At 35.8% G+C, this 8,063-nt stretch overlaps 1 pseudogene; it reads right to left on the bottom strand.

Annotated features, from left to right (window-relative positions):
• Positions 1–5,702: 5,702 nt before the first annotated feature.
• Positions 5,703–7,751, bottom strand: LOC114713916 (polygalacturonase 1 beta-like protein 3; annotated as a pseudogene).
• Positions 7,752–8,063: the final 312 nt, after the last annotated feature.

The following is an 8,063-nucleotide window of genomic DNA, read 5'->3' on the forward strand; positions in this document are numbered from 1 at the left end:
CTAGGCAAATATTATTTGGTAGATGTTAGTTATCCAACACAAATGGGATACGTTGACCTGTACAGACATGAGTGTTATCACCTTTTAGACTTTAGTTATCAACCAAGATTTTAAAATGAGAATGAGACCTTCAATTATCATCATTCAAGTTTGAGATACACTATTAAAAGAACTTTTTTAAGGTTTGGAAGAATAGGTCTGTAATCTCAAAAGATAGGCTCAAATTCAAGTTTCAAACACAAGTCCGCACAATTTGTGCAACAATAGCTATGCAAAGTTTTAGCATACAAAATTCTCCAATTTATGACCACTTTGTACAAGTTGAATATGAAAGTGTAATAGATAAAGACAATAACTATAGAGTTGATAAGTCATTCTCGTCAAGTTTAACATATGCCACACAAATGAATTGTGTTTGTGAGTTAGTCAGAAACTAGATTATACAAAGTTTATGATCTAATTAGTTATGTAACTTCATTTATTTAAAAAATGAACATATTAATGAATTTTAATTTATGTTCATATTTGTCTATTATATATATTTAATTATCTACAGTGTATTTTCAAAATTTTCTCACTAACAAATTTTTTTATTTTATAATTTCACCAAAAGAACAATTTTTATGTTATTATAATAATTGTAGGTATTTTTTTCAACTATTATCACGTTAAAAACGTATAACATTAAACACTATTATTCAATAAAGTTTATGTTATTTTCAGTCATTTAATAATTAAAATTATTTTTTTATTAATCATTTAAACAAATTTTAACTTTTTAAACTGATTTTTTATAAACATTAATCATATTATATTAACTGACTTGTAATCCAACTCATATTTATAAAAATCAGATGGAATAAAAGTGCTGATTCAAACACGTCCTTAATTCAGCAATGGTCCAGGTCATGTCATTTTGAAAAATCCAGTGACAAACCTGAATCCGACCGGGAACCGGACCCAGAGCCAGGAAAGCGCCATGAGTGGGACTCCAAGCTGACGTGTCCAGGTGGCAAATGGCAACACCGTGATTGATCTTCGCCTTACTGTTCGGATCTAAAAGATCCGCCTCATACACCCGAACCTCTGGAACCGAGTGGCAGTAATAGAGACAGAGTAGATAAGGAAACAGGCTCTGATGATACGACACTGATTGGGTGACCCGCCCACCGTTGATCCGTTTGACCGAACCCACCACCACGCTCTTCTTCGAGGAAGTAACATAAACAGTGATGATTTTGTCATTTCCCTTTTCCACAATGGGAATAAAAAAGAACCGCATACATGTTTTATTCTGATACGCATAGTTTAATCATACAAATAAATATTAAGCACAGAAGTTAAACAAATAAAGAAATTAGGAACATGGCAATTAAACGTTTAGTGCATTCAATCTCGAAACAACTATATATGTGACTCCATGTCAGTGTATCGAAACAGTTGTCTTCCATTATATTGCCAAATATAATGGAATTATCTCTCGATCATACAATTCTAAAATTACGTTTCAGGGAAAATACAATAACGCATCGTTACCCAGAAAAAAAAAAAAGGGAAAATTTCACTGTAGGACCGCAGAAGACAATTAATTTCAAAGAGCCCCCAAAACTTTCTGAAACTTCACTGCAGGACCAAGGGGGCAAACTGATATTAACTTCACAAAGAAAATGACGCTATTGCCCCTCATAATACTTATTGCAGGGTGACATGTAAATGGATTAATTTCAGTTGTAAATAAATGTATGTATGTTGCAAATTGACTAGTCTCACTTGCAAATGGGTGCTCCCACACTTGTTCACTCACGGAGACCTTTTTCAGGTGAAGGAAGTGACATGTAAATGGACTAATTCCAGTTGTAAATAAATATATGTATGTTGCAAATTGTCTAGTCCCACTTGCAAATGGGCTGTCCCACACTTGTTCACTCAGACACATTCTTCAGGTGAAGAAGGTAATATGTAAATGGACTAATTTTAATTGTAAATATATCTATGCATGTTGTAAATTATCTAACCTCACTTGCAAATGGGTTCTCCCATACTTGTTCACATGAGGGGCAATAGGGTCATTTTCTTTGTGGAATTAATATCAGTTTGCCCCTTGATCCTGCAGTGAAATTTCAGAAAGTTTTGGGGGCTCTTTGAAATTAATTCTGTACTGCGGTCCTTGAACGAAATTTTCCCAAAAAAAAAACTAGATTGTGTTTCAATTAATTATATATTATCTATAGTTAACTGATTTTTTCTAATAAAATTTAATTGAGATTTGATAAGACTGAAGTTCACTTAATTAGAGTACGTAGTTTATACTAAAAGAAAAGGTAAGGTAACATTTAAAGACTGGATGATATTTTCCAACCGTATCTAATATTTTAATTTTATTTATGGCGGATCCAGTATTTTGGTATCATTTTTCTAAATATTTTAGCACCCGCCTCTTTACTATCTTCATCTTATTTATAATACATTCAGATTCAGCATTCAAAAATCATAAATTATAAGTAATATTAGGATGTTGGATGTAACTAAACAACAACATTAAAAAGTGTTGGATGGGTCAGAAAAATAATATTAGAGTATTGGATACACAATAAATTAAATAAATAATATTATTGGGTACAACTAAAAAAATAACATCAAAATACTATATGCTATTATATATATATACACACATATATAAAGGCTGACTTAGCCTCTGGTATTGCCTTGATTATTTTACTTATTGCAACTATTACAATATGATTTAGCACATATCAAGGCAACCCCAGAAAATTACTGACAAATTTAAAATTATATTTTTTTACTATAAAAATTTAAATGATAGCTTAAAACTAAATAATTAGAGATTCTAGGCGAGATCTCCTCATAAATATATCCGATTATGATAATTAATTAAACAAAATCTTTTATTCAGATCTGAAGCGCCTCGATTCTCAGACTTGATTGCTAAACCGAAAAGAAGTATGAAGGTGGAACGAGACGCCACATTTAAAAGTTTTCGAGCACTCCACACGCTGCGGATCCAAAACATGCGCTGGCATAATGTGTGCATTCACTGATTCGCAAGACATCTTTTTATAACACGAATTTTAACACGTTTCAATAATTCTCAACCCTTTTCTTTAATAACATTTATTATTTTTTTTCAAAGTAATTTATTTATTTATAAACTGGTATATGTACTACTTCTGATACTTAATAGATAACATTGTTTGACTTTTATTTCGATCATAAATATAAAATTTCAATCCATTTTGTCTCTCATATTTATGTATTTTTTTCAAAATAGTCCTTCTAATAATAGTAGTTCTAACTAATGCACTTGACTAATAAGGATATTTTAGGAAAAATAACACATATTTATTAAAAATAACTAACTTGACTTATTTTCTTAATCTATTCAAATTACTCAACTAACTCTCATATTTAGGATTATAGATAGTATAATCTAATGTTATTAGAGTACATTTTAGGAAAATTAGGCCCCAGCTGGGCTATAATTGTTATAATTAACTAATTTATTTAATTTTTAAAATTTATTCAAATTAGTTAAATAATTAGGTCAGAGCTTGGGCTTCACCCGGTTGTTCAAATTGCAGCATCATGCTGGCTTGCCCACTCCAATATATGCTGCCAACAATGCATCATAAGAATATATATAACACCTCCTCCAACCTTTAATATAAGAATTAGTTAATTAATTTGAGTATATTAAGGAAATTATTTAAGTTAGTTGTTTGTAATAAATAAGTGTCGTCTTTCCTAAAATACTCTTGCTAATTAAGTGTTATTTGATGAAATATTTTATATATACAATTACTACAAAAACTATCTTTAAAAAATAGATAAATAAGAGAGACTAAATGAATTAGGATCTTATATTTAGAATCAAACTAAAAATTAATTAATTCTTATATTACGACGTGAAATTAGTGCATGCCTTTCAATTGCACTGAAAATTACCCGAGTACACGTGTTCTTGCAAATGATACTTTTGCAACAGATGACTATGTTTGGATTGCAGTTGGAGAAGCCAAAAGCATATGGGAAAGCGTGAAACTGAGGTTAGTGGCTTATTGTGGCTCAGAAGATTGTTTGGATGGGACTGCTTTTCTAACTGACTTATGGGAAAAAGTAACTTTTCTAACTGACTTGTCCAACGCAATCTGAATCAACTTTTCTAACTGACTTATAGGAAAATTGTACAAAGCTTACGATCTAATTAGTCATGTGATTTCATTTACTTTAATTAGAGACTAAATAAATTTTAATTTATATTCTTGTTTATCCATTATGTATATTTAATTAATTATCTACAAGGTGTTTTCAAATTTTTCTCCGTAACAAATATTTTTATTTTATAATCTCACAAATAAACTATTTATATTTTACCATAATAATTTTATGTATTTTTTAAACTATTATCACATTAAAAACATATAATTTCAAACACTATTATTCAATAAAATCTATGTCATTTTCAGTCATTTACAACCAAACTAACTTTTCTATTAATCATCCAAACAACTTTTAACTTTTTCAACTGACTTTTTATAAGCACCTATCCAAACATAAATCATATTACACTAACTGACTTTTACTCCAACTTCAGTTATAAAAGTCAGTTAGACTATAAGTCAGTTTTGTCCAACGCCAATCCAAACATACCCATCATATTTAGGATATCCGTGTGTTACAGTTGACCACACTTCAAATAATTGCCCTGCTTTTGGAATGATTGTGTGAATTCTCTTTTACATTAACTTCAGCGTTTGCACATTAATTTAAGGGCAAAGCAAAAGGATATACTACAAATAAAAAAAATGACCACGTCGTGTTTGGCTTAGTGCGTGTTGGGGGACCCATCAAACCACTTTATTTATTTTTTAATGAAAATCTAATTAAAGCAGTAGCAACTTGCGTTTTGATTATTGAAAATTTGTGCCTGGAGAGCTGAACACGCTTTTTAGTTGTATCTTGTTTTTGGCTGTGGAGAAAGCGGAGGACGACTAATTAATTTCGGCCACAATGTGCTAAATGCCCGAATATTCTATATTATTTTGAGTCACTAATTTGAAATTCGAAGCTATCCAGATTTTAGAGATCACTCTTCACACACATCTAGATTATTAAAGCATTGTTAAAAAATGGACGCCAAATGATAACCACTATTCCACCTCTGATTTTAAAACTCATATACCCCCTTTAAATGCTGATACGAATGCCATGATACATGAATAATATTATTAATCTTAAGCTGTACTAATACAAATTAATAATATACACTTTTCAATACTTTTTTTTTAACATAATATGCTCTTCATCCATATTTTATTTTATTATATGTTAGCAATCCGATCTCAATAAAATATTCCCAATCAGTTTTTCCCTTGCGCCCCTTCCTGATTCAAATTAAAGACCCATAGAGAAGGATAGCTAGACAATCACACACACACACACACACACACTAATTACCCCAGTCCGCAATCGACAGGACAGTACATCAGCGAAACCAAAATCCTACTGCTAATTCATTGATCGTTACAAGAGCCAAGCTCAAGCTCAACTACTCGATTTATTTTGTTTGAATTAGAGCGACATGCACTAACGATCTTAATTTATAATTTATAAGTGGAATTCAACCCAAAATCTCACATTTAAAAGAAAAATTTCATATCACTCGCGTACAAAGCTGTTGACTCAATTGCTCTAGTTCTCCATTGTTCTCCCCTTTTTATTCTTAATTCTCATGATCAGCAATAGCCCAGGTCATGTCATTCTGGAAAATCCAGTGACAAACCTCAATCCGACCGGGACCCGGACCCAGAGCCAGGAAAGCGCCATGAGTGGAACTCCACGCTGACGTGTCCAGGTGGCAAATGGCAACACCGTGATTGATCTTTGCCTTACTGTTCGGATCTAAAAGATCCGCCTCATACACCCGAACCTTTGGAACCGAGTGGCAGTAATACAGCAGATAAGGAAACAGGCTCTGATGACACGAGACTGATTGGGTGACCCGTCCGCCGTTGATCCGTTTGACCGAACCCACCATTATGCTCTTCTTCGACCCGTTTACGTTCTCAGTGGTTCGAACCGTCACGTCGTGGCCTAGAACTGAAGTTGCGAAGTCGATCATGTCCTCGATGGAGCCCACGCACCGCTTGGTCTCACCCCGGCTCGGTGCCCTCTCGCACTCACCCAACGAACTCTCCAGAACCTTCTCCATGGACGAGTCATTCTCCACCTTGAATATTTGCTTCAGCTCAGAGATCTTGGAAGATGAAAACGGTAGTTTGGACAGGATAGATCGGGGCAAAAACGACCTTTCCGCCATCTTATCTCTTATATCCGGCATAGGCATTACGGTCCCTTCTTTGAGCATCGCCTCACGGAAGAATTTGCCCGGTTCCACCCATTTATTTACGATCCTGCCACTGCCACTGCCAGCTCCAGCTTTGGAGGCCATGAAAGCGCTGTTGGTGGAGCTATCATTGTTATATTCTCCGAATGAGATGCCCTCTTTGGCATATTCTTTGAACTCGTGGGTGTCTTTCAAAACATTATAGCCTTTGAATCCAACCTTGGGATCGACGGCCCCTTTACCGTACTTAGTGAACGTGTCTGCGCCCATGTTGCCGTCATTCCCATAGTTCATGAAGTCAACTATTCCGCCGTTAGAGTTCTTAGCGTAGGATGGGAAGCCATCGGATTTCTGTAATTAAGAAAGCTTTCAATCGGTCCGTTGCCTCCATCTCCGTAGTTTTTGAAGTTATTATTTGGGACGTTCATATTGTCTCCGTAGTTGTTGAATTTATCGGTCCCGCCATTCCCCGTCTCGCCCTAATTTGTGAAGTTAGACTCGATGACGTTGGAATGCGTCTGGTAGCTGTTGAACTCATTGAGAGCGCCGTTCCCATTCTTGGCATAGCTGGTGAAGGTCTGGTCCCCAGAGTTTGACTCGTCGGAATAACTGGAGAACGATTGGGTCCTCGCATTAGTGGCGTCGGAGTAGGAGGTGAATCGGAGGTGTAACTCATTGACTGAATCAGTGTACTGCTTGAACTCGCCGGCACCGCCGATGGCTCCGGTTCCGTAGGTGTGGAAGTCCTGTTCCACGTGCTCGCTTTGCGAGGCGTAGCTACGAAAGTCGTCTTTGCGATCAGTGGAGCCTCGGCTGTATCGCCGGAAACCGTTCTGACTCGGCGTGAGGAACTGATTCTGGGAGTAGTTTTTGAACGAGTTACCTCCGCCGAGCTGATCCGATCCATAATTTGTGAAGTTTTTGGGATCTTGATACACAGCGAATTTGCCATTTTGATTGTGCTTTCCAGAGGTTCGTGCCGACTCTATCGAACAGACAAGGGGGCGGAGGAGCAGAACTCATGGAGGCGCGTGGAGAGCGTATTGGTGGCTGCATGCTGAGCAAAAGTCGCCGTGTCGACGGCACTCAGTGGAGAAGCCTTCGAGAGCAAAAACGATGGTTTTGGCAAATTGTTGGTGATCTTTTTATCCCAATAACGTTGCAGAAAAGCTTTTGGAGTGAATGGATTCTTCTCCCTTGCCGCAGCGTCGCCGGAGCCTCCAACGGCGGCAAAACTAACCTGCATTGATGAATGACGAATATCACCGCGGTCAAACCCTACTAAGAATGCCACAAACTATAAAGACAATGCAATGAAAAGGAGCTAAGAAACAAAACTTACGCTGAAAGATGAATATAGGAGGAAGAGGAGGAAGGTGGTTCTCATGTTGGTTTTCAATTTTCAATTGTATAGTTAAATTTATATCAGCTCATCAGAACCCGACTGTGTGTAAGTACAATCCTGCATGAATTTAGGAATGCAGGAGATGAATAGAGATCGTAAGAATCGGTACGCCAGAAAAGGAGAAAAACAACATAAGAATCATGAAATCAGAATTCAGAGACACCTCGTGGACGTGGTGAGATGCTTGCATGAACATGAGGATTGAAATCGCATTTATAGGCCATGAAAGCCTCCCATTGGTTACTCTATATGGACTAATCTCATAAATGAACTGTGCAATAAAATATCACTCTC

Source organism: Neltuma alba, unplaced genomic scaffold (genome assembly GCF_004799145.2).
Source record: "Neltuma alba isolate B1F8T4 unplaced genomic scaffold, ASM479914v2 tig00011479_pilon, whole genome shotgun sequence".
Lineage (NCBI taxonomy): Eukaryota > Viridiplantae > Streptophyta > Magnoliopsida > Fabales > Fabaceae > Neltuma > Neltuma alba.